This window comes from Myxine glutinosa, chromosome 7 (assembly GCF_964187855.1).
Source record: "Myxine glutinosa chromosome 7, kmMyxGlut1.1, whole genome shotgun sequence".
Classification (NCBI taxonomy): domain Eukaryota; kingdom Metazoa; phylum Chordata; class Myxini; order Myxiniformes; family Myxinidae; genus Myxine; species Myxine glutinosa.
Window position 1 is genome coordinate 102,103,779 of NC_136267.1, and position 27,519 is coordinate 102,131,297.

Below are 27,519 nucleotides of genomic sequence, written 5' to 3' on the forward strand. Positions count from 1 at the left end.
AAGAGACTCAAAGTTCTTGACAATTAAAATGGTGTAATATTCCTGAAATGTGTACCAATGAATGGCAATCAATTTATAATATTTATCAAGGGAATCCAATCATACCGAAATTTCGACACTCCAATAAACTTTGTAACTTGTAATACATCATTAATCCTGCAGGGCTATAAAGCTATCCTTAAAGTCCATGCAATCGATTTACATCAAAACCCAATGATGACATGCCTGATAATCATAGCAATTTTCATGATTGTAAAATCATGACCATTGTAAATCATTGTAATTATAAATTGTAAATATAAATTTACCATAATTGTACAAAATTTGAGAATGAACATCAATAATAATCAGCATATGACAATCATGATGACAATGATGAATCTCATCAATAATGAGAGAAAACAATGAGAATGAGAAACAATGAGAGAAATGAGAAAACAATGAGAACTATGAAAGGTGAAAACAGGTAAAAGAAGAAGCAAAAGAGGAGGAAAGGAGAAGGAAAGGGGGGAGGAAAAGGGTGGGGAAGGGAGGAGGAGAAGTGGCAGAATGCCAAGGGAGGAATGAGGAATTAATACTATGCGAAATACGACACTCATTGTATTTTAACCTAAAGATAGCTGTGTATCATTGGCCGCACTCATGACTCCCTTACAAGGCTGTGAGATTATATGGTAAATACTGTCTCCCTCTCGAACTTCTGTGCGAGCCATTACACTCACCTGTGTATTTTTTTTAACCATTTCAACTGTGTCGTACCATGGCACTCATCACTTTAACACTATGGGGCCATATTCTTTAGGGAGAGGGAGAAATTTTTAAAAGTGAGAATGAAGAACACAAACCCACACACACAAAAACACATAAAGCCACATAATGAGGTGATATGCTAAATCAACATGGGATCCAATGGGATATGGGATCAACAATCCTTTACATGCCTCATACAATCAGTAATATAACATGATTTGGAGGGGATGGATAATGGTAGAATGAAGTTAGGGTTAAGATTGGGTTGGGGTCAACAAATTCATGTACATGTAAATTCATTCATGTATAAACAGATCACAATATATTTCATCATTGGTTTCCCTCCATTTAATTGCCTTGGCAAATGTCATAGGATCTTATATCAATAAATTCCCTTTTTAAAATCTTAAAAGACAGATGAAATATAAAATGATCAAAGGTACATTGGATGGTTCTATTTTTTAGAGATTACGGATCACAGTAGCATGGGATTGGCTCACATTAAATTTCATCTTGATTGAAGGATTTTTAGCTGTGGTCCAAGATGGCCGCCGCCATAAAAATCCTAAAAATATATATATATTTTTTCTAATCAGGATGTAAAGAGGTTACATTTAAAAAATCGCTTCTGATTCCATAGATAAGTGGACACAACACCAAACGGTTACCATGGGCAACCTGCCTGCACGCATTCCAGTGGCAGGGTCAGTGTGTGCACATCTTACGGGACCCAGGACACAACACCAAACGGTTACCATGGGCAACCTGCCTGCACGCATTCCAGTGGCAGGGTCAGTGTGGAAAAGAATGCCTATTTTTGGACTGTCTGTCGACTCGTGCAGACAAATTGGCTAAATGCTAAACAATGCTAAATACTAAACTCACTTTTTGTTACCACACTGGAAATGCATGTTTGAAAATCGAATCCAGCCGATTTTACCATTATTTGGCTTACTGTACAGACGCTGTTATCATCGCTTTAATCGCTTTTAAAAAATCGCTTGAAAAATCGCTTTTTACAAAAACCGCGAATATGATTATAAATCAAATAGTGTCCATTCTGCAATCTGCTCGTCTGTGGTCACAACCCAAGCAGGATCTCAACCATTATTTTAACGGGAAAATCGACACACTTATAAGTCATTTAATCACGAAAACGAGCAGAGATTAGAATGCAGACCATTGCTGGAAATCATTTTAAAGATATTTACAAAATTGACGTTCTATTTCATGAATTCATGACATTCATGAAATGAGCAAGAAATATACAAAATCCATATTTCAGTTGTACATGACAAGACGAATGCAGCACCTGTTGGCGAACGCCCGGGGTTCGTTAGTGGCTCTTTGCAATCGTCTCATTAAACTCGTAAAATGTACCGAAAAAAAATTCAAATTACAGAAAAAACAAAAAAATAATTGATTATTAATTTTAAAAAATTTTTTTTTTATCGTCATGACTTCTGAAATTTTAAAACAAATCCTTCATGAAAGCACAGCACCTTTTCTAAAGACACCAAGCTTTAGTGGATATTTGTGACAGTTCATGGCACCATCCCTCAAAAATGCGTATACATAAATTTTGGAAGAAGAAAAAAATTGGCATGATTTCTGAAACCTGTTAAAGGCCTCGTGTTTTTTCCTTCCACACATCAACAAACGTACACAAAACTCAAACACTGAACTATTTTCACAGATTAACATCAGACTACACAGATAACAAACAAAAGCTTACCTGGGCAGTTGAGTCCCTACGGGCCACCACTTGTAGAATAATAATTTTAACTACTGTTCTACTTCAGAAACTTCAGAAACTCGTTTTAGCAAAATCAATGTTTTATTCACTTTTGAGAATTTGTTGTATACTAAGCCGAGATCTTTAATGAGTCTTTGTTCCAGAGTTTGTTGAAGCTCGTTTGGTCGGTCTTTTGAAGCTCGTTCAGTAGGTCTTCTGAAGCTCGTTCAGTTGTTGACAATCTCCAGTTGGTTGATCAGTTTCAACTGGTCTTCAGTTTTCACTCCTCTTCAGTTCACTGTCCCAGTCCACTCTTCTCTCTCTCCTCGCAACTTTCTCCTGGTTTTAAAGCCCCAAACTCCTTTGATGTTGCAGAGCATGCAGGGTGTTCCTTATCCAAAAAACCTTATATGGCTTTCTTGGCCAGCAAATACTTATTTCTGTTCAAGAGGTCAAATACTCTGACCTGCTGAAAAAGAATTTGCAGCGTGTGCGCAGTGCCCTGAACAGAGGCTATTAATGATCGACAGGTGGCGGTCCAAGAGCGTTACACATTCTTGTCTGAAATTAACTCTCCTGACCACATGTTAATGCTAGTTCTATGCTCTTTTGCTCATTCGTAAAGTAAAACATAATTCCACTTTAAACAAGATTACATTGATATATATTCTAACAATATTGTCAATATGAATATTTAATCCCTGACAAATCCCTCCTTGAGAGAATGCCAACCCCCTCCCCGCCATCACGGTCTTCTCTCTAACTCACAATCCCACGAGATATGCGGAAAGGACGACCCAAAACCAATTATCTTCTTTTTGATTCGTATATAAACATCATTAAAAGTAAATAATGACCTCGGCCAAAGTTCAAATGACGTGGGTTTAATCTCTACATGAGAGAATTCCACATAGCTATTTGGGCGGTGTATATGCTAACAGATCCCTGCCTCTATCGATCTTGACAAGGCCGTAACACCTATAGGCCCAAAATCCTTTTAACTGTTGACTTGGTAATTTTTACAATGAAGGAAACATTAACAATGTTGTTAAAGTTTATTTTGTGATTAATTTGTGATTGGAGTTATGTTGTTTGGAATTACGTGGTGGTGAAGTGTTTTTATTAACGTGGTGGTGAAGTGTTTATCATTTTGTGGTGGTGGGGTGTTTCTAATTATGTGGTGTTGAGGTGTTTTTAATTATGTGGTGGTGAGGTGTGTTCAACTACTTGGTGGTGAGGTGTGTTGAATTACGTGGTGGTGAGGTGTGTTGAAATACGTGGTGGTGAGGTGTGTTGAATTACGTGGTGGTGAGGTGTGTTGAATTACGTGGTGGTGAGGTGTGTTGAATTACGTGGTGGTGAGGTGTTTTGAATTACGTTGTGGTGAGGTGTTTTGAATTTCGTAGTGGTGAGGTGTTTTGAATTTTGTGTTGGTGAGGTGTTTTGAATTACATGGTGGTGAGGTGTTTGGAATTATGTGATGGTGAGGTATTTTTAATTATGTGGTGGTGAGGTGTTTTGAATTATGTGGTGGTGAGGTATTTTGAATTATGTGGTGGTGAGGTGTTTTGAATAATGTGATGGAGAGGTGTTTTGAATAATGTGGTGGAGAGGTGTTTTGAACTACATGGTGCTGAGGTGTTTTGAATTACGTGGTGGTGAGGTGTTTTATATGATGTGGTGGTGAGGTGTTTTGAATTATTTGGTGGTGAGGTGTTTTGAATTACGTGATGGTGAGATGTTTTCAATTACTTGGTGGTGAGGTGTTTTGAATTATGTGGTGGTGAGGTGTTTTTATTTACGTGGTGGTGAAGTTTTTAATTTTGTGGTGGTGAGGTGTTTTTAATTACATGATGGTGGTGAGTTGTTTTAAATTATGTGGTGGTGAGGTGTTTTGAATTACTTGATGGTGAGGTGTTTTCAACTACTTGGTGGTGAGGTGTTTTCAACTACTTGGTGGTGAGGTGTTTTCAACTACTTGGTGGTGAGGTGTTTTCAACTACTTGGTGGTGAGGTGTTTTCAACTACTTGGTGGTGAGGTGTTTTCAACTACTTGGTGGTGAGGTGTTTTGAATTACTTGGTGGTGAGGTGTTTTGAATTACTTGGTGGTGAGGTGTTTTGAATTACGAGATGGTGAGGTGTTTTGAATTACGTGGTGGTGAGGCGTTTTGAATTATGTGGTGGTGAGGTATTTTGCATTATGTGGTGGAGGTGTAATCGTCCCCAACTTCCAGTCTGCACCTACCCCTCCCATATGTATGTGCTGAGGGGTTCTTTTTTGAAACAAACAAAAAAAATTCAACCTAAATCTTCAACGTATTGTTGCGGTTTTGAGAACCCACACAGGTACCATCATTAAAGGTTAAAGGTTGCACCCCATAGCTAGGCCACAAGAAACACGTAGGTCACCTTAGAACGTTAGTTATTTCATAGTATGTGTTTAGGATAAGGCCATTTCCAATAGTTGCATCTGCGTTGTGTAAAACAAATAAGAGTAGGCCCCGTTCGTCCATTTTGTGGCCCCCCCTCCAAATCGACCTCGTTGGGCAGCATCCATCCCGCGCCCTGATTTGGCTAATACACCTCCTTTGCCAGCAGCGTTCGCTGCCCTTGGGCTTCCGCTCGAACCAGCCCAAATGCCACGAGGTAAGGCCCGAAAAGGGGGCAGAGCGCAAGGGTGGGGGTGTGGCCACGTCAAGCAGCCGTCAAAGGCGGAGCCAGTAAGCCCTCAACAGCCAATCAGGGCTGAGGCGACATCGCCTGACGGGGTGTGGCTGGACATTCCAGAGGGTTCGCTGGGCGTGGCAATATAACCCTTCGCGCGAGGCCCCCACCTCAGTTATGATGGGAGAGGCGCTTGGTTCGTGTAACGAGTGATGAGAAGGGAGAGGCGCTCATCAGTTGTGGTATTCAGTTATGAGGAGGACAAGCTCTGTGAGTTGAGTTACGAGGATTGATTGTGCTTTACAAGGGACGGGCACGCGGCACGCATTGCAGAGGACTGCAGCGTGCAGAAGGTCTTTTGTGGGAAGGCACCATTGGTAACATCATTGGGGGAGCGGCGCATGGTACATAGCAATACCGGGAGCGTGTATAAAGGCGCTGGTACACCTATTGCATACGCGATATAATCGCCAGCCAACCGACCTTTCCCCGATATATAACTGTCCGCCTCGCGCCTACGCCACGCGGAGAGCTGCCTGCCGTCTTCCATCATCTGCACGGTACGAGTCGGGGACCGGACGAGATGTGGACCCTCAACCCGACCGTCTACAAACCCCGTGTGAGTGAGCCTGAGGGTGAGTCTGAGTGTGAACGGGCCCGTGTCCAGGGAATAAGTAAGACTGTATAAGGCTGCCCTGTGTATCTGCTTCTTCCTCTTCATTGTACATTGCTCTTTCTCTTCCTCTTCTTCCTGTGTAAATAGTAATAAACCAATCTGTTCTTCCTGTCTTTCCTGATTCGACCGTCTTAGTGATTTCTCCATTGGGTACGCGTGGCACGATTGACAACCGCTCGAATCGGGTTTAGTACCTGCTAATGGCCCGGATCGCGGCTCGCTTCGCTCGGCGTGTCCACTAACGCTGTGGTTTGGGTGGGGTTATTTTCCTTGCTTCACGGCCAGTGTTAGTACTTAGGTAATAGGACTAATTCGACCAACAACCCTATTTAACACCGACAGGAAGGAACGTGATAGCCCCGGGATCGTGTCGGCCAGTAAAAGGACAAGGGGATTAATCCCCCCTTGATAAGGGGAAGGCCGAAGTTGGAGATCCGCAACAGTATATAAAAATGTAATATCACAAACACTACAAATACATTTGTGCAAAATAATTGTTTGTATTATGATTGGTGTAAATCATGACAACACAACAACTCAGGTACAGTCATTATCCTCACCTAAAATAAGCCTGTTCCTCAGTAGCGACACGTGGTGAGGCGAGCGTAGCGAGCCGAGCCAAGCTAGTATCTATACAAGGGAATAATAAAATTTATGCTAAATTAAAAAGGCAATGCAGGGATGACAAACGACAGTCTAAAAAATGTTCTAAACAAGATCGGGATGATGTTGGTTTAGAGTAGCTAACAGTGTTGCCATCACATAACAATCCGACATCACTGCCTCATTTACACTTCATCAGTTATCGCTTCAAGCTTCTACAAACACTTCACTGGTTACAACAGTACTTGATTACTCCTGTAGTGTCGCCACATACTGAGACTGAACAAATTATCAGCCCAAGGACAATGTTATAATATCAGTACATGATCATCAACTTCTTACAAACTGCATGAACATCTCCAATAACAGCATTCTATAATTATCTGCATTTGTGATTAATTACTCTAAGTTGATTAAAAAAAAGAAAAGTAGGAAGGACAACTGAGGCTGCAAGAAGTCCCTGAAATTATATCGGAGCTTCTTATACTTATGCAGAAATTAAATATAGGAGCTTCTAATACTTTTAGCTTGGCCTAGCCCAAGACAATAGTCTGGAGGCAGTGATGTTGGGATTGTTATGTGATGGCAATACTGTTAGCTACTCTAAACCAACATCATCACTATCTTGTTTAGGACCTTTTTTAGACTGTAGTTTGTCATCCCGACATTGCCTTTTTAATTTAGCATAAATTTTTTTATTCACTTGTTTCTGTAATTTTTTACAATGTGGAATAACACAATGGTATATGGTACTCAGAGGATAACCCATCTTTGAACAAAAGTGCCAAGATATCTTACTCAGCAATGTCAAACACTGCACATGTGTTCCTATATTGTCATACAGTGCATTCAGAAAGTATTCAGACCCCTTCACTTTTTTCACATTTTGTTATGTTGCAGCCTTATGCTGAAATCGTTTAAATTCATTTTTTCCCTCTTCAATCTACACTCAATACCCCATAATGACAAAGAGAAAACAGGATTTTAGAAAGTTTTGCAAATTTATTAGAAAGAAAAAACTGAAATATCACATTTACATAAGTATTCATACCCTTTGCCATGACACTTGAAATTTAGCTCAGGTGCCTCCCATTTCTCTTGATCATCTTTGAGATGTTTCTACACCTTGATTGGAGTCCACCTGTGGTAAATTCAATTGATTGGACATGATTTGGAAAGGCACACACCTGTCTATATAAGGTCTCACAGCTGACAATGCATATCAGAACAAAAACCAAGCCATGAGGTCGAAGGAACTGTCTGCAGAGCTCAGAGACAGGATTGTGTCGAGGCACAGATCTGGGGAAGCCCACGAAAACTCGTGTGTTGACTCGTGTCTGTCAACACACGAGTTGAACTCGTGTTAACACACGAGTGTGTTAACACACGAGTAACTCGTCTGTCAACACACGAGTTGAACTCGTGAGCAACGAGCTACAGTCAACACACGAGTTGAACTCGTGTGTTGACTGTAGCTCGTTGCTCAATATAGCATCGTCACTGTCTACCTCACATGCTTTCATTACATGATTGAAGTCTCCACTGTTGAGTGCTTCATCAAGGCTGGCAGTACATTTGTAGCTTCTAATTGCAGCATAGACAAGACGCAAGAGAGAATTCAAGATGGGAAAATGGGTTGATGCTGATCTCAGGCTTCGAAGCCTACTTTTGCAATCACTACCGGTATAACAAAGCAAGCTGTGCCCCTTACGTTTAACAGACTTATGATGCACCATTTGAAAGTTCTCGTCTGACTCGAGGACAACTTTAGTGTAATGATTATTAGGGCAGTTTTCATCACAAGTGTGTAAAAAAAATTCGTACCTCACGCATGGGTTTTTCAAAGTCAGACTTGAACTCTAATATTGTGGAAACTTCTGACTCGGTAAGCAGTTTGCACTTGCTAGAGCACTTTGAAATACGAGCCTTTTTCCATTGTGCCATCTGCAGACTTATATGCTGGCCTGCACGAGCCATTCTGATCAATATTGTTCTCATCAACAGTATTACCTTCCACATTAAACAGGTAGACTGCCTCATAAAAGAATGGCTCATTATGAGTGTTGTGGAAATCATTCAAGTCCACAACTTTAGTCCATCTCTTGGTTTAATTCCATTAAGACCTTTGACATCATTCTGCAAATACAGGAATGCAATAGAAATAAGGTTTGGCATCACATAGGTCAATCCATAATATAGTTCCATGAAAGCAAGCATAATATTCTATGCGGTACGTACCGTTAGCGAGTCTACTAGTCATTGCAGCATGTCACAGGAGAAGTCGCCCAGAGCAGCGGCCGCATCGGGTCTTATAGCCGCGCCCCCCTAGCGGTGTCAGCAAGCATCACCTGGGTTCAGCGTTAATACGATTTCACTACATTCTCCCCACCGTTAGAATTACACTGCCGCGCGGCTAGAATCGAGTGAGCGTCAGCATTAACAGGGTGCGGAATGATGGTATCAGTCGGCCCAACCGTACCGGTCCGGGCGGCGAATTTCCCTGCCAGCACGGGTCCGAAATTCCCCGGGTACGGCATCACGTAACCCAGAGACCCTGGCGTCGGAGTAGCTGCCGGAGTCAGGTGACGGAGGGGGGGGGGGTACCGCCAAGCCGTCAGGTAAAGGTGGATGTGGCGAAGGGAGGGTCGGCAGACGTTCAGTGACGGAAGTGTCGGAAGAGTCCATAGTCTCATAGATTGGCTCGTCCGGTTCCTTATAAGGGTCGGTGACCCCGCATGGGGCAAGATGGCATACGGAGACTGTGGACTCACGCCCATCTGCCGTCGTCACACGTGCATGCTCGAGATTAGCCTGGAGTACCTGCACTTTGTCCACTAAGGGGTCGTACTTGCTCGTGCGAACCGCCCGTTTGAGATGGGCCGGCCCGGGCTCAGCGAGCCAACTGGGTAAAGACCGTATACACCCCGTGCTCCTCGGGTGGTGGAAAAGTCTCTCGTGGGGAGTCTGGTTGGTGGCCGTACATAGTAGAGCCCTGATCAAGTTCAGCACCACAGGTAGCGACCAAGCCCATTTATCTAGGCCCCGGCCGAGGGTCCGGAGGTTGAGCACGACGGCCCTCCATATAATCCCGTTGAAGCGTTCGATCTGCCCATTCGCTTGGGGTCTGTACGGCGTGGTATAACTACAAGCGACGTTATTTTGGAGCAAGTAGCCTCTCACTTCCTGAGACAAAAAGACCGCACCCCGATCAGTATGCACGTAGGCCGGGTACCCAAACATAGAGAACAAATTCTGCAGGCATCGCATTACCATGGCAGCCGTCATATCCACGCACGTATAAGCAAAAGGAAACCGCGAGTACTCATCGACGATAGTGAGCAGATAGCGAGAGTTACTCGACACCGGCAACGGGCCCTTGAAATCCATCGCCAATCTTTCCCATGGCCTCGTAGCCCTAACCAGCGTCCCCATGGGAGGGTTATAGAAACGTGGTTTGATTTCCGCGCATATAGCGCAGTCGCGACAGATACGGCGGATATCGTCAATCGAGTACGGTAGATTGCCACGTCGCACAAAATGAGCGAAACGCGTTACGCCCGGATGCCCCGCAGTTTCATGCAAAGCGCGTAGGCCCTCCAGAGTGACGATGCCCGTGCACGTAACCGGTCTCGATAAGGCGTCGGCGACCTGGTTATCCTTCCCCGGGCGGTATTTGATAGTGTAGCAGAAGTCGGCAAGCTCTATACGCCAGCGAGTGATTTTCTCATTCTTAATGCGCTGGGCGTGTAAGGTGTCGTACATGAACGCAACACTTTGTTGGTCCGTGATGATTTGGAAGCATCGCCCGAGTAAGTACGGGCGCCATCGCCGAATCGACTCGACGATCGCGTACGCTTCCTTTTCGACAGACGAATGTCTCCGCTCAGCGGAGGTAAGAGTCCGTGAAAAGAAAGCCACCGGACGCCCTCCTTGGGAGAGGCTCGCCGCTATGGCATGATCTGAGGCATCACTTTCTAGGACGAAAGATCCGCTCTCGTCGATCGTCGCCACAGCGGCACTGGCGATGTCGGCCTTAAGGCCTCCAAAGGCCGCCAAAGCGGCCTGACGCAGAGGGAAAGTGTTGCAGGCCACAAGGGGGCGAAGTTTCGCAGAGAAATTTTGGACCCACTTAGTGTAATGGGCGAATAGCCCGAGAGCGCGCTTCAGGGACGCCCGATCGCTGGGAGGGGCCATGTCGAGCAGAGGTCGCAGACGCTCCTTATCCGGAGCGACAGAGCCATGGGTCACGGTGTACCCCAGAAGATCTATCTTGCGTAGGGAGTATTGACACTTAGCCTCGTTCATGGTTAAGCGATACCTTTGCGCGACCTCGAGGAAGCGCTTCAGATTAGCATCATGGTGCCCTTGGTCATACCCACAAACCGTAAGATTGTCTAGATAGACATAAACATCGGTCAAGTTCTCCCTCGCAATGAGGTCATCCATGGCCCTCTGAAAACAGGTGACCCCGTTCGTCACCCCAAAAGGCAATCGAGTAAACTGGTACAACCGTTGCCCCGACTCAAATGCGGTATAGATACGATCGGCCCTAGAGATAGGGATCTGATGATACGCACTACGGAGATCGAGAGTGCTGTAGACCGAGTATTGGGCCACCTGTCGCACCAGCGCGTCCATCCCCGGAAGGGGGTAGGCATCCAGCTGTGTAAAGCGGTTAATCGTTTGGGAATAGTCGTTTACCATGTGTCTGCGGTGTGCTTCGCTTCGCACCACTAAGACCTGGGCCCGCCACGCGACCGGCTAGGTTCTATGATACCGTCTTTCAAGAGCTGAGCAGTCTCTCCCGCAATGAATTGCATGTCTGCTCGAGAGTAGCGCCGTAATTTTACCGCCACAGGTGTACAGTCGGAGGTTAAATTGGGGAACAGCGAAAGTGGCTGGATTTCCATTTTCGCTAGGGCACACACAGCAAGCGTGTCAGGCCCACCAAACTCCATTTCCAGTCGTCCATGTCGCTTAAGAAAATCGTGTCCCAACAGAATATCAGCACATAAAGCAGGTAAGACCATGAGGTGCACATCTGGGAAAACCCGTCCCTTTATCACGAGTTTCAATCGACATTCCCCCTTCGTGCTGAGCCGAAGTCCCTGGGAAGCCATGAAGATCCGTCTCGTAGCCCCCAAGACCTGCCAACCATGCCTGTGCACTAGTCGCTGATCGATAAAACTATCCGTAGACCCTGTATCCACCAAGGCATGCACACAATGGCCCTCGACCATGAGGGGAATAATGGCTTGAGCCAGGCCGGATGAGCCTGCTGGGAGTGGGACCGAACCACCTGTGCGAGTCGGTCGCGCCTCGCGGGTGGATCCTATGCCAGCTGCTGTTTTCCGGGCATCAGAGGGTGTCCATGGAGTTTCGTATAAGTTGTCAGGGAGCGTTCCCATGCAATCAGCAGTTCTGCGGTCGTTGCCGGAGTATTCGTTGTTCATGGGGCATTCGTTGAAGCTGTCAGAGAGCTTTCCCATGCATTCCGCAGTTTCGCGGTCTTTGGCGGAGTTAGAGCCGTCAGAGAGCTCCCCCATGCGGTCCGCTGTCTTGCCATTCAAAATCGCTGTTTGACGAGTATGGGCCTCCGTAGTTTGTACCAAACACGTGTCGCCGCCAGAGGACGCTGTACGCTCTTGAGAGACGTGACGGTTACGTACCGCTGGGGTTTGGCGTAGCCCCAAAGTCCCTCGCGTTGCCTGGAGTCTAGTCAAGGACGCACGTTCCGTGTCCGATTGAGGATGAGACAGTTGTGGCTGTTCGGTGTCTCTTGCCAAGGTCGGTTGGGCGACCAGGGGCCCGCGAGGAGGGGCCCTGCCCATCAAAGCCGGGTAAGGCGCCGTGTTCCGTGCTCGGCCCATAGGCTCTGCAATAAGCCCATTCAAGGTCGTGCGCGGCCGCGAACCACGTGCGATTTTCCGGCACACTTTTGCATAGTGCCCCTTTTGCGAGCACATATGGCATATTGCGTCCCGAGCCGGACACACTAACCGGGGATGTCGTTGACCCCCCACAGAAGTAGCATGTGGCTCCGCGTAAGGCCTTGGGTCTGGCCATAGCGGCAGCCGTCAGGATCCCCGGATCCTCTGCCAGGGCAACCTGGAGTTCCGCGAGCGGGTCCGCTCCCGGTTCTTCGGCGGTAGCACTCTCCGGCCGTGCGTGTAGCGAGGTCCCCGCCAAGAGGCGCGTGCGATCATAGTCGTTCGACTGCAGCCGCGCTTCGGTATATACTTTTCCTTGTTCTAGAGCCGCCGTGAAGGTCAGGTCGGTCTTCTCCAAGAGCTTGAGCCTGAGGTCCTGAGAGGAGACTCCGGAGACGAAAGCGTCTAGGAGAAGGTCATCTTAAACCTGCTCGTGAGTCCGTGGCTCCTGAGTGCTGTCTTACAGGAGTTACCAGAGCTCCTGGGCATAGTGATCCATCGACTCGTTTGGTTGCTAGCGTCGTGATGACAGCAAATGCCGAGCATACACCACACTCCTTTTCTTTATGTACAATCGCTTGAGCTCCGCAACAGTGAGGTCGTACGTCGCACATCGTGCAATACTGTTGTCCACCTTGTAGTCGACTTTGGACTGGAGCGCTGCTAGCTTCGCGGCAGCTGTCGGCATGGCGTCCTGGTCAGCGAACTGGTTCTCCAAAGTTTTCAACCAGTGAGTCAGTTGCAAACCAGCATCCGGGGCTTGCGGGTCGGCGCAGAATTGCGATACCACCAGCATCTTGTTTCCCGCCATGTCCGTAGATCTTAATGGAATTAAGTGTTGTGAAAATCATTCAAGTCCACAACTTTAGTCCATCTGTTGGTTTAATTCCATTAAGACCTTTGACATCATTCTGCAAATACAGGAATGCAATAGAAATAAGGTTTGGCATCACATAGGTCAATCCATAATATAGTTCAATGAAAGCAAGTGTAATATTCTATGCGGTACGTACCGTTAGCGAGTCTACTAGTCATTGTAACATGTCACAGGAGAAGTCGCCCAGAGCAGCGGCCGCATCGGGTCTTATAACCGCGCCCCCCTAGCGGTGTCAGCAAGCAGCGAGCATCACCTGGGTTCAGCGTTAATACGATTTCACTACAATGAGCACAGTGCAAACCCTCACCAAAGTCTCCCCTTTCTTTTATCTCAAGGCTACATATTGACCTGATAGCCTGAAGCAAGTCCCCAGCATACTGCTTACGCATCTGAAGGGCCTCGTTTAGCTCTTAGCTGCTAGAGATGACACAGCTTTCTTGCAAGAGTAACTATGGTCATTGTTTTGGATATATTTGGGTGTTTCTTTTTGAAAGCTTTGACTAAAGCTTCAGCATTGCAGAGTAGTTTCTTGCTCACCTCAAGAACATACTGATGCTTTGTATAAGGCTTAGGTTCAGCTAGTTCATACCTCCGCCTCATGTCTGCACAACGCTGGACTCTGTTCTTCGTGTGACATGTCCGAGCACACTGTGGAATGGACTTGGCCTTCTTTAGATAGTGTGCACGACGAGCAGCTTGTTGTTTATGTCTGTGAGTACTGTAGTACACATGACGAACAGCTTTTATTATATTGCTGTGAGCAATGTAGTGTCTTTTAAAAGCAGCTTTGAGCTCGTCTCTGTGAGCACTATTGTACTCACTACAAGCAGCTTTGAGTTCGTATCTGTGAGCACTATTGTACTCACTACAATCAGCTTTGAGTTCGTATCTGTGAGCACTATTGTACTCACTACAAGCAGCTTTGAGTTCGTATCTGTGAGCACTATTGTACTCACTACAAGCAGCTTTGAGCTCGTCTCTGTGAGCACTATTGTACTCACTACAAGCAGCTTTGAGCTCGTCTCTGAGCACTATTGTACTCACTACAAGCAGCTTTGAGCTCGCCTCTGTGAGCACCATTGTACTCACTACAAGCAGCTTTGAGCTTGTCTCTGAGCACTATTGTACTCACTACAAGCAGCTTTGAGCTCGTCTCTGTGAGCACTATTGTACTCACTACAAGCAGCTTTGAGCTTGTCTCTGAGCACTATTGTACTCACTACAAGCAGCTTTGAGCTCGCCTCTGTGAGCACCATTGTACTCACTACAAGCAGCTTTGCTCTCGTCTCTGTGAGCACTATTGTATTTATCGAAAGCAGCTTTGCGCCTTACAGAGCCCCCTGCATTGCTATCTTTAGAGACAGACTTTGTCTCCTCACTTTCATCGAGGTACTTGTCACGTGCCCGTGATAAAATCATCTGCTTCTTATTTGCATAATATTGTTACAGACGTGGTTTTGATGTTACGATGGGCCGAGCGGATGGTCCAACCGCGACCTAACAGGATCCCCAATTGGCCCGATTCCACCCGACGTTGACCAGATCGCACCGCAGATATTCAATCGGGAAACCTCTAAAGCGACCGAAAGAGAAGGAAAAGAGAAGAAGACAGAGTACGGAGGAAGAACAGATTTATTATACACACACAAGCAAAAAGAAAGAGCGACCAAAATTATTTACAAGCAATGGATGGAAGAAGCAGTCACACAGTGCATCGTTAGCTTATCCTATTCAATTTACTTAACCCCAGGACAACGAGTAGGACAGACGACGTTCACACTTACACGCGGGATATTGCAGGCAGGTAGGGCTTGAGGTGGATTGCTGGAGGGGGAGGCAGGGTCGGAGGCAGCAGCTCTCAATTCCTCGCGCTTTTGGCGGGAAAACCCTCCGTCGCGTATCCGCTGCCGATGCTGTAGACGTCACGCGCTGGCTCGGGCACACCTGCTCCTCTCCTTCTGGTGGAGCCGTCTCCCTCCTTTCAGCGCGTCTCTCCAAAGCTGGTTTCCTCTCCGAGTACCTCTCCTCTTTGGCTTGGAGCGTCTCGCACCTCACCGCTCACCGCTCCTCTTGTATGTCGCCTCTTCGCTCATCTCCCAGGTCATCTGGTGAAGCAGTCCCTTACAGTCGCTTTTATCACTCGGGGCGGAATCAAGCCGCCGGCTGCGAGGGCACGCCTACCGGGTCGCTCACCGCGGTGCTGGTTGGCCAAGTGGGGTTGGCTCACTCCTCCCCTCTATGACGAGGTGGAGACACGCCTTTCTTCTCCGAGATTAGCACATGGGCAATGGCGGCTTGCGGGATTGAACACCACTCGCACCGCTTTTGAAAGGAACTTTGGAGAGCGGAGATGATTGGGGAAATTGGAAGGGCCTACGCTTATTTCGTTTGATACAATGCAGAGTCAATCTAGTGGGAAACACATATTTAGCCTACATAGGATAAGGAAATACACTATTTAAAAAGATATATCGTGGCCTGTGTGTAAGTTTCATGGAATTAACTAGGAGGACGGCTGCGACCATTATTTACATTACGAGGGTGTTACACATAACAAAACCATACTTTTCACATTCGTTACACTTCCTCCAAAATTGTTACACTTCTCAAAAAACCGTTACACTTCTCAAATTCGTTACACTTCTCAAAACCGTTACAATATTTTCTATTTTGGGCTCTTTTCTTTTGCTGAGCAGAAAGCATATTGGAGGAAGCTACTGTAGCGGTGCTTTCCCTTTGATAGACCGGATAACATCCGTTCGCTCCTCGAATGTAACTGGTGTGGTTTGAAGCCTTGAAGGTTTCCCTCCAACCAATAGGGTGGGGACAGAGGGGAAGGGTGGGGACAGAGGGGAAGGGTGGGGACAGAGGGGAAGGGTGGGGACAGAGGGGAAGGGTGGGGACAGAGGGGAAGGGTGGGGACAGAGGGGAAGGGTGGGGACAGAGGGGAAGGGTGGGGACAGAGGGGAAGGGTGGGGACAGAGGGGAAGGGTGGGGACAGAGGGGAAGGGTGGGGACAGAGGGGAAGGGTGGGGACAGAGGGGAAGGGTGGGGACAGAGGGGAAGGGTGGGGACAGAGGGGAAGGGTGGGGACAGAGGGGAAGGGTGGGGACAGAGGGGAAGGGTGGGGACAGAGGGCAAGGGTGGGGACAGAGGGCAAGGGTGGGGACAGAGGGCAAGGGTGGGGACAGAGGGCAAGGGTGGGGACAGAGGGGAAGGGTGGGGACAGAGGGGAAGGGTGGGGACAGAGGGGAAGGGTGGGGACAGAGGGGAAGGGTGGGGACAGAGGGGAAGGGTGGGGACAGAGGGGAATGGTGGGGACAGAGGGGAATGGTGGGGACAGAGGGGAATGGTGGGGACAGAGGGGAATGGTGGGGACAGAGGGGAATGGTGGGGACAGAGGGGAATGGTGGGGACAGAGGGGAATGGTGGGGACAGAGGGGAATGGTGGGGACAGAGGGGAATGGTGGGGACAGAGGGGAATGGTGGGGACAGAGGGGAAGGGTGGGGACAGAGGGGAAGGGTGGGGACAGAGGGGAAGGGTGGGGACAGAGGGGAAAGGTGGGGAAAGAGGGGAAGGGTGGGGACAGAGGGGAAGGGTGGGGACAGAGGGGAAGGGTGGGGACAGAGGGGAAGGGTGGGGACAGAGGGGAAGGGTGGGGACAGAGGGGAAGGGTGGGGACAGAGGGGAAGGGTGGGGACAGAGGGGAAGGGTGGGGACAGAGGGGAAGGGTGGGGACAGAGGGGAAGGGTGGGGACAGAGGGGAAGGGTGGGGACAGAGTGGAAGGGTGGGGACACAGGGGAATGGTGGGGACAGAGGGGAAGGGTGGGGACAGAGGGGAAGGGTGGGGACAGAGGGGAAGGGTGGGGACAGAGGGGAAGGGTGGGGACAGAGGGGAAGGGTGGGGACAGAGGGGAAGGGTGGGGACAGAGGGGAGGGGCGGAGCCTCTCGGGAGGAATTTATTTATGCACGGGGGAGATGCGGAAGACACTCTCGTGGTTTTCACTGTTTTGCTTACTTGAAGTGTCAATAAAACATATAATACACTCGAACTGAAAGTGTCCTCGATAAACTACCATGAGAGTACGAAAAGATACTCGAACTTTCGTTTTGTATCAGTGGGTGGGGCCGACGTTTTTTATTTGCGTCATTCCGACGTTAGTATGTAGAGTCGAGAGTGCCAGCGCACTCTCTGATAATAGTTTTGTAAAATTAACTTCAACTAGGGCATGCCCGTACTATATATATATCTAAAAGTATATCCCCCCCCCCCCTCTATTTACATGCAATGGTTTGGTCCAAAGCGAACGGCTTGCGAGTACGGTGACAATCCCCCCCCCCCCTCTATTTACATGAAATGGTTTGGTCCAAAGCGAACGGCTTGCGAGTACGGTGACAATCCCCCCCCCCCCTCTATTTACATGAAATGGTTTGGTCCAAAGCGAACGGCTTGCGAGTACAGTGACAATCCCCCCCCCCCCCCTATTTACATGAAATGGTTTGGTCCAAAGCTAACGGCTTGCGGAGTTTGGTAAAGAAATCGCCATCGCGTGCACAAATGCGCAGGAAAGCGAAAGAATCGCAAATTAGTTGTAATTAGTTTTAAAACATAGTTTAACGCCCGAGCGAGTTTAACGCAATCGCAAATCGCATCGCAAAGCGAAAGAATCGCAAATTAGTTTTAATTAGTTTTAAAACATAGTTTAACGCCAACATAGCGCCAACATAGTTTGCCGACGGGAAATAAATGAATACGCTCTCAAATGTGCCATCCGAGGCAAAGTCTGTTCGCCACGTTCGGCACACGTGATAGCTCGCTGCTCTCTGATTGGTTGAATCGTTTTTTGGACATAGCTCGGTAACTACTTCTGCGATTAATTTAAAACCTTGAAAAGGCACATCCTCGGGTCCCCAGCAATATACCTGGCAAGTTTCAAGTATATCGGACCCGTGGTTGTCGAGAAACAGCGGTCACAGACAAACATACATACAAACATACAAACATACAAACATACACACAGAGATTGCTGGAATTATAGATAGATGAAGAACTTTATCAAAATAAGATAAAAGTACTTATCTGTAGTATCCAAATCCTGGTTCTGATAAATCAGAAGACCTCGGCAATAGTTGAGTAGATTCTCGCCACACAAATACAGTCACTATAAATCATCAGAAAGACGCTAGTCAAACACTGTACACATGACACGCTTTCTTATCTGCGCATGCGCATAGCAAGGTTCGGGGTTGAGCGAGTAGGGAAACTAGGATCTTTATATTTAAGTATCAATTCATTGACCATTGACCACTGCAGTCGATGCAGTATGCCAAAACAAAGATGAAACTGTTCCAAACAAAGGCCTCAGCTGATGTCGTGAATCTGCTGCCGAGAACCCATGACTGGAAGGTTCGTGATCACGTGTCCCATGTGCGGTGTATAGCACTGCTACCTCACTATTATTTTATTTTCATAAATTTAACGATGAAAAACAAGGCATTTCCTGAGACATGCATATTTCTGCTGATATTATTTGATGCCACATAACATTATCACGCATAACGCCAACACTGAGGCAAATGTGTCTAGCGGCTCCGCCCCAATCAAGCTGATTGACAGTCATAGCCACGCCTACCCCAGTCATATTCTTAGCCGCGTCACAGACGCTGCTAATAGAGTGCCCTCTGCTGTTGTTGTTGTTCTTCTTGTTCTTCTTCTTCTTGTTCTTGCAGAGAAGACAAAACCTCAAAGCTCCACCCATTCTGGGAACCATAGCTCCACCCATTTTGGGAGAGGCTTCATATAAACAAATATCCACCATTTTATTAACTCACATAGCTTTGAGGCCTGTTTTGTAGGCCCGTGGTGTCTTCCTGTCTCACACGGTTTTATTTCAAATAAAATTCGATATATCATTTCATTTTTCACAGTCGCTAACATAGTTTTAGACTCGGTTGAAAAAAAACGGGAAGAAAATCCGATGAAAGTTGCCCTTTATAGAACGAAATGAATTCTCAAAGGCCTGTAACTTCAAGCCCATTGAGATTTTTTTTTTTTAAATAACGGCATGATCAGTCATACATCGCCCAAAATAACAGACGGGAAAATCCCGAGATATATTAAAAATTCGTCCATTTGATGACAATCGTCACGATGAAATATTTAATTTATACGTCGTCACAATAATGTGCAGAGAGGAGCATAGCTTCGTTCACGTGTCGCTACACACGAGAAATTGCCGAGATATAATTTTTTTACAATCACGGCATGGTCAGTCATACACCGCCTGAAATAACAGATGGGAAAATGCCGATATATTAAAAATTCGTCCATTTGATGACAATCGTCACGATGAAATATTTAATTTATACGTCGTCACAATAATGTGGAGAGAGGAGCATAGCTTCGTTCACGTGTCGCCACACACGGGAAATTGCCGAGATATGTTTTTTTTAAATCACGGCATGGTCAGTCATACACCGCCTGAAATAACAGACGGGAAAATGCCGAGATATATTAAAAATTCGTCGCCACACACGGGAAATTGCCGAGATATATTTTCACTTTGCACAAAAATAACATCAAGTAATCGAATCAAGAGGAATGTCCTGTGCCTATAACATCGACGTTATAGGCACAGCTGCATCTAGGCATTGTGTAACATCGACGCGGCTTTTGTTTTAATTAAAACTTTTTGGACTTGTTTTACATAGGAATGTAGTTTTACGTACTTTTCGTGGAATCCTTTCAAGCTACGAGAATTATAATACCAAAGGATGTTGCAGGAAGTAAAACTCTGTCGAATGGCAGCAGAATCATTGCCATTGAAAGAGGCAGCTCGGAAATATGCCGTGTTAAGAAGATTACTAGTACCGACTGCAAAGCCGCAATGAGCCGGCGAAGCCAAAACCTCTTGCCACTAATTTACCCATCACCATGGCATCAGTAGGTTAGGTAGTTGGTAGTAGGTAGGTAGGTAGTTGGTAGTAGGTAGGTAGGTAGTTGGTAGTAGGTAGGTAGGTAGTTGGTAGTAGGTAGGTAGGTAGTTGGTAGTAGGTAGGTGTAGTAGGTACCGTACCTGGTAAGACTTGGTAAAAGAGAAGAGCAGACAGTCCTCCCCAATGGCAATGCCTGCATACAATAAATGTCACAAGAAGCTTAAGGAAGTAACTATACGATGTGCTAGCTTAAGGCCTATTTTTAACTGGGCTTAACATACGTTTTCACAGTAAGTGTGTAGTCTTCTAACTTCAGTCGCTGTCAGGCGCCAGGGATGGTTCTCTGACTCTCCGGGCACGGCGGCTTCGTCCACCAGAAGAAGTTAGCTTGCAGTGATTAATTCGGTGAATTCCGTCTCAACTTCGGATATTTCCGGCCGTGAAAAACTATCCGTATTTCTAAACTAAATATGTAAACCGCTTATACCGTATTTCTGGCCGTGAAAAACTATCCCATATGGCCGCGAGATTTCTAAAAAATAATTCTTCGTCAATGTGAGAATATTTGATGCCGTTCTCACCCTCTGAAATGCGTAATAAAGCTTGTAAAAAAATATTTTTTCAAATGCTCGAATCTCATTGGTTCTGGTCTTTGATGACGATTTTCGTTGAAGATAACGAGGTTGGTCTTAACGTATTTTAATTACTAATGAGAGGTTTCATTAGATTATGAATCAAAGAACGACGGGTGAAACAAACTCCTATTGAACTTTTTCGCAATTGTTTTATGCAAACTTCCGCATCCGGTCGATGGCTGTCTCCAGCACTCCATCCAGTGAGCACTTTCATTTTAGAAATATTTTTGCAAATGCTCGACTCTCATTGGGTCCGGTGTTTGGTGACGTGTTTTGTTGAAGATAACCAGGCCCGTGCGGGGCGATGTTGGTCTTAAATTATTTTATTAATACATCGGAGGTGCATAAGATTGTGAATCAAACGACGACGGGTGAAAGAAACTCCTAATGAACGTTTGAAATTTGTTATGCATACTTCCGCCTCCGCAAGATGGCTGCGCCCACTGCGCTTCGGATTCTCGAGCCAAGGCATAATCAGGTTTTCAACATAATACGTACTCGTTTATTGACAACACCGGCTTCGCCGGCTACTAGTACCGACTGCAAAGCCGCAATGAGCCGGCGAAGCCAAAGCCTCTTGCCACTATTTTTACCCATCACTGTGGCATCAGTAGGTTAGGTAGTTGGTAGTAGGTAGGTGTAGTAGGTACCGTACCTGGTAAGACTTGGTAAAAGAGAAGAGCAGACAGTCCTCAAAAAAACATGACCCATCACCAGGGACATCTACTGCAGCATATTCCCAAAAAGAAGACAATGGTGTCACATCCAATGGCTTTACTTGGTGCAACATAAAAACCTCTCTCAAGTTACCACGGACTGTTGTCGAATCATGTTTCAGTGATGATAGCACTGGTGGAGGTTGTACCATTTTTCCTTTCATTTAGGTTCTTGTTCTTTCTCCGTAACAGACAACAGTGCCCAAAGCAATGACGATTTAGCTTAGGAAATTTGAGCATATGATGAGAACTATTTCGAGCAGTATATGCTTACGTGTGATTCGGTTGTTTTGCACCAACCTCGTTCCCGGCGTCGCAGACGTGTCTGGGGCGCTGGTAAGATGTCCTGTGTCGAGGGCGCTGATTGGCTAATTCGGTTCTCCGACGGCCACGAGATTTCTAAAAAATAATTTTTCGTCAATGTGAGAATATTTGACGCCGTTTTCACTGTCCGAAACGCGTAATAAGCTTGTAAAAAAATATTTTTTCAAATGCTCGAATCTCATTGGTTCTGGTATTTGATGACGATTTTCGTTGAAGATAACGAGGTTGGTCTTAACGTATTTTAATTACTAATGAGAGGTTTCATTAGATTATGAATCAAAGAACGACGGGTGAAACAAACTCCTATTGAACTTTTTCGCAATTGTTTTATGCAAACTTCCGCATCCGGTCGATGGCGCCCATCATTGAGCACTTTCATTTTAGAAATATTTTTGCAAATGCTCGACTCTCATTGGGTCCGGTGTTTGGTGACGCATTTTGTTGAAGATAACCAGGCCCGTGAGGGCCGATGTTGGTCTTAAATTATTTTATTAATATGTTGGAGGTGCATAAGATTGTGAATCAAATGACGACGGGTGAAAGAAACTCCTAATGAACGTTTTAAATTTGTTATGCATACTTCCGCCTCCGCAAGATGGCTGCGCCCACTGCGCTTCGGATTCTCGAGCCAAGGCATAATCAGGTTTTCAACATAATACGTACTCGTTTATTGACAACACCGGCTTCGCCGGCTACTAGTACCGACTGCAAAGCCGCAATGAGCCGGCGAAGCCAAAACCTCTTGCCACTATTTTACCCATCACCATGGCATCAGTAGGTTAGGTAGTTGGTAGTAGGTAGTTGGTAGTAGGTAGTTGGTAGTAGGTAGGTAGGTAGTTGGTAGTAGGTAGGTGTAGTAGGTACTGTACCTGGTAAGACTTGGTAAAAGAGAACAGCAGACAGTCCTCCCCAATACCTGCATACCTCTTGCCACTATTTTACCCATCACCATGGCATCAGTAGGTTAGGTAGTTGGTAGTAGGTAGGTAGGTAGTTCGTAGTAGGTAGGTGTAGTAGGTACCGTACCTGGTAAGACTTGGTAAAAGAGAACAGCAGACAGTCCTCCCCAATGGCAATACCTGCATACAATACAATAAATGTCAAAAAAAGCTTAAGGAAGTAACTATACGATGTGCTAGCTTAAGGCCTATTTTTAACTAGGCTTAACATACATTTTCACAGTAAGTGTGTAGTCTTCTAACTTCAGTCGCTGTCAGGCGCCAGGGCTGGTTCTCTCTCCGGGCACGGCGGCTTCGTCCACCAGAAGACGTTAGCTTGCAGTGATTAATTCGGTGACTTCCGTCTCAACTTCGGATATTTCCGGCCGTGAAAAACTATCCGTATTTCTAAACTAAATATGTAAACCGCTTATACCATATTTCTGGCCGTGAAAAACTATCCCGTACGGCCGCGAGATTTCTAAGAAATAATTCTTCGTCAATTTTAGAATATTTGACGCCGTTTTCACCGTCCGAAACGCGTAATAATAATTGGTTCTGGTGTTTGATGACGATTTTCGTTGAAGATAACGAGGTTGGTCTTAACGTATTTTAATTACTAATTAGAGGTTTCATGAGATTGTGAATCAAAGAACGACGGGTGAAACAAACTCCTATTGAACTTTTTCGCAATTGTTTTATGCAAACTTCCGCATCCAGTCGATGGCGCCCACCATTGAGCGCTTTCATTTTAGAAATATTTTTGCAAATGCTCGACTCTCATTGGGTCCGGTGTTTGGTGACGCGTTTTGTTGAAGATAACCAGGCCCGTGCGGGCCGATGTTGGTCTTAAATTATTTTATTAATACATCGGAGGTGCATAAGATTGTGAATCAAACGACGACGGGTGAAAGAAACTCCTAATGAACGTTTAAAATTTGTTATGCATACTTCCGCCCACGCAAGATGGCTGCGCCCACTGCGCTTCGGATTCTCGAGCCAAGGCATAATCAGGTTTTCAACATAATACGTACTCGTTTATTGACAACACCGGCTTCGCCGGCTATTATTATTATTATTATTATTATTATTATTATTATTATTATTGTTATTATGAACAAGAAGATGAACTCCCGAGTTTGACCGATCTCGTTTTTTTGCTTTATTTTGCGTTTGCCTTGGTCTGGAGATCTGAAAAGATCAGATTTTAGTAATTTGACCAGGTCGGCTGTCATATGTAGCCTAAGCGAGTTGTTAAAGAAGATACTCCAACTTTAGTTTTGTATGTAGCAGATGGGAGCGACATTTTTTTCCGCGCCATCCCTACATAGAGAGTACTAGCGTACTCTGATATATATTTCGGTAAGTCAACATTTTTCAGTGTACTTTCATGGTATACCATATATCAATTAACAATTGGTATTACATATCAAACTTACATTTCAAGTGATTTCTCAACATTTTGATTGCAAGACATTCCTAAGTCATTCATTCACATTAAGTCCATTATTACTTGGCAAAAAAAATAAAAAAACCATAAGTATGTTGATCACTCCGGTTTGTGTGTTTGTGTGTGTGTTTGCCTGTCCGCTCACTTATACTTGCCTCCAGGTCACACTTTTAAACCGATCTTCACAAAACCTCACCAAATTGTCGAGTTGGTGGTCCAACAGAATCCTATTTATTTTTGAGGTCAACAGGTTAGCATAGGCCAAAGGTCAACCGCTTTTTTCTAGTTTCTAAAATCCACAATTTTCATCCGATTGACTTGAAATTTGAATTGGATTTGCAAATCAGCAGACTAAATTCAACCACCGACCATTTTTGAGATCAACATCGGCCAAAAGGTCAACATAGGACAAAAGGCCAACAAACCTTTTCACATTTCTAAAATCCTCAATTTCCATTCGATTGACTTGAAATTTGAATCAGATTTTCATATCAGTGAACTGAATTCAACCTCCATCTATTTTTGAGGTCAACATAGGCCAAAAGGTCAACATACACCACTGGTCAAAAGTTTTAGAACACCTCAATTTTTCAAGTTTTGAATGAAATTTAAGCAATTCAAGTCCAGCGAATAACCTGAAATGATACAAAGGTAAGCAGTAAACTGCTCGAGGTGAAAAAAAAAAGCTTAGGTTAGCAAAAACGTGAAAATAATGTAAATTGCACAGTTATGTTGTAAAAAAAAAAAAGGCCTTCTTCAGGGAACAAGTAATTAGTCTAGTAGGAAGACTAGGTCCCCCTGCACCCCCCGGAGATATACTTCTAATCAGTGTTTCTAGATTGGAAAAAATGTGTAGAAAATGACTAGCTATGGCCCCAAGCTGAAAAAATGTCCCACATACCATTTTTATGCAAATTACTGCTGCAAATTTTATGCAAAATTATGCAAATTTTATGCAAATTTTTGATGAGGAGTAGAGTTGAGGGGTCTTTGAGGGCTTCATCGAGGTGCTCTCGGTTGCAAGACTGGGTCATTCTGAGAAGCACAGCAGGGTCAGAGATCATGATGTTCTCCTCCTCAGTGAATCTCTCCATCAACAGCCTCTCCATTGCCTCACACACTGTTTTGAGGCAAAAGAGGGACTTTGCGTAGGCCTTTCCACTGAGAACACCTTTGAGAGATCCACTTGTTACTAGTTGTGCCTCAAAGAGAATCTCTGCATATCCAGAACCACGCATCTTGTGTCCAGTGAGCATCCCGATGTAGTTCATGGATGTGTGGAAGGGTCCAATCGTTACTACATGACTAGCAAATTCATTTGGCCAGCGCCAGATTATGGGAAGGGCTTTCATGCAGACACCCAGATCAAATGTATTCAGGACCCATCTCTGACCCACCTCAGCAGTTGCTGCCTCGGAACGCTTCAGTAGCTCACGAACAACTGCGTTGTCTGTGATCGGTCTGTGCCTGGTGCCTGCATGGCATGGCAATGGCCTGCAGCCTGTGCCTGGGCTAGGGGGTTTCACCTCTGCAACTGGTTCTCCCCCACCCAGCAAATCAACAGTCGACTACTGCACGCCTATCCACCAACCGATCACAGACAACGCAGTTGTTCGTGAGCTACTGAAGCGTTCCGAGGCAGCAACTGCTGAGGTGGGTCAGAGATGGGTCCTGAATACATTTGATCTGGGTGTCTGCATGAAAGCCCTTCCCATCATCTGGCGCTGGCCAAATGAATTTGCTAGTCATGTAGTAACGATTGGACCCTTCCACACATCCATGAACTACATCGGGATGCTCACTGGACACAAGATGCGTGGTTCTGGATATGCAGAGATTCTCTTTGAGGCACAACTAGTAACAAGTGGATCTCTCAAAGGTGTTCTCAGTGGAAAGGCCTACGCAAAGTCCCTCTTTTGCCTCAAAACAGTGTGTGAGGCAATGGAGAGGCTGTTGATGGAGAGATTCACTGAGGAGGAGAACATCATGATCTCTGACCCTGCTGTGCTTCTCAGAATGACCCAGTCTTGCAACCGAGAGCACCTCGATGAAGCCCTCAAAGACCCCTCAACTCTACTCCTCATCAAAAATTTGCATAAAATTTGCATAATTTTGCATAAAATTTGCAGCAGTAATTTGCATAAAAATGGTATGTGGGACATTTTTTCAGCTTGGGGCCATAGCTAGTCATTTTCTACACATTTTTTCCAATCTAGAAACACTGATTAGAAGTATATCTCCGGGGGGTGCAGGGGGACCTAGTCTTCCTACTAGACTAAATGGGTTAACAACTTACAGATGTTCTGCAGCAATGTAAGTAAATTAAGCCTTGAAAGTTAATGCAAACAATTCCTCCAGGTGTCCCAACCTCTGCTGATTACTTGATTACAAACTCCCTGTCTGTATCAAAGCAGTATTGGAACAGACTGTTATTACACCCTCTGAAGCATTATTTGGACAATATTGCACTGCAGGAAGAAGTATATTGGAAACTGGAGGAAACTCTGACATGAAGAGGTCCAGCAGACCCAAAGCCACAACAGAATCAGAAGACAAGTTTTTGAGAGTCAACAGCTTGCATGATAGGCGGCTCACAGGACAACAGCTTCAAGCACAGCTTAACACTGGTCGAAGTAAGCAAGTCTCAGTTTCAACTGTGAAGAGAAGACTTCGAGCTGCAGGTTTGACAGGTCGAGTGGCAGTAAGAAAGCCATTGCTAAGATGGAAAAATAAGAAAAAGAGGCTTGCCTGGGCCATGAAGCACTGCCAGTGGACTACTGAAGACTGGAAGAAGGTCTTATGGACCGATGAATCAAAATTTGAAAAATCTTTGGTTCATCACACAGGGTTTTTGTACGCCGTCGAGTCGGTGAAAGGATGGTTCCTCAGTGTGTGACACCAACTGTCAGACATGGAGGAGGAAGCGTGATGGTCTGGGGCTCTTTTTCTGGATCCAGGGTCGGCGACTTGCACAGAGTGACTGGCACCCTGAACCAAAAGGGCTACCACAGCATTTTGCAGCGCCATGCAATACCCTCTGGTTTTCACCTAGTTGGTCAGGGGTTCATCCTACAGCAAGATAATGACCCTAAACACACCTCCAGGCTATGTCAAAACTACCTTCAAGGAAAAGAACAAGATGGTAGGCTTCAAATCATGGAATGGCCACAGCAGTCTCCAGACTTAAACCCCATCGAGCTGGTTTGGGATGAACTGGACAGAAGGGTGAAAGCAAAGCAACCTCCAAGTGCAACACATTTGTGGGAACTTCTGCAACAGTG

General features: G+C 45.7%; 1 protein-coding gene across 2 annotated transcripts in view; it reads left to right on the forward strand.

Moving 5' to 3' along the window:
- The window catches only part of LOC137431620 (polyunsaturated fatty acid 5-lipoxygenase-like), a 97,707-nt gene that overhangs the window by 9,162 nt on the left and 61,026 nt on the right, over positions 1-27,519 (forward strand). Inside the window, exon 1 of one of the 2 annotated variants that reach the window (XM_068123144.2) lies at positions 5,565-5,769. The exons of the other annotated variant lie outside the window; for it this stretch is intronic. The gene's annotated coding sequence lies outside the window, so the exon portion shown is untranslated. Of the gene's footprint in view, positions 1-5,564; positions 5,770-27,519 lie in introns of those variants that run through there. 2 annotated transcript variants of the gene reach the window in all.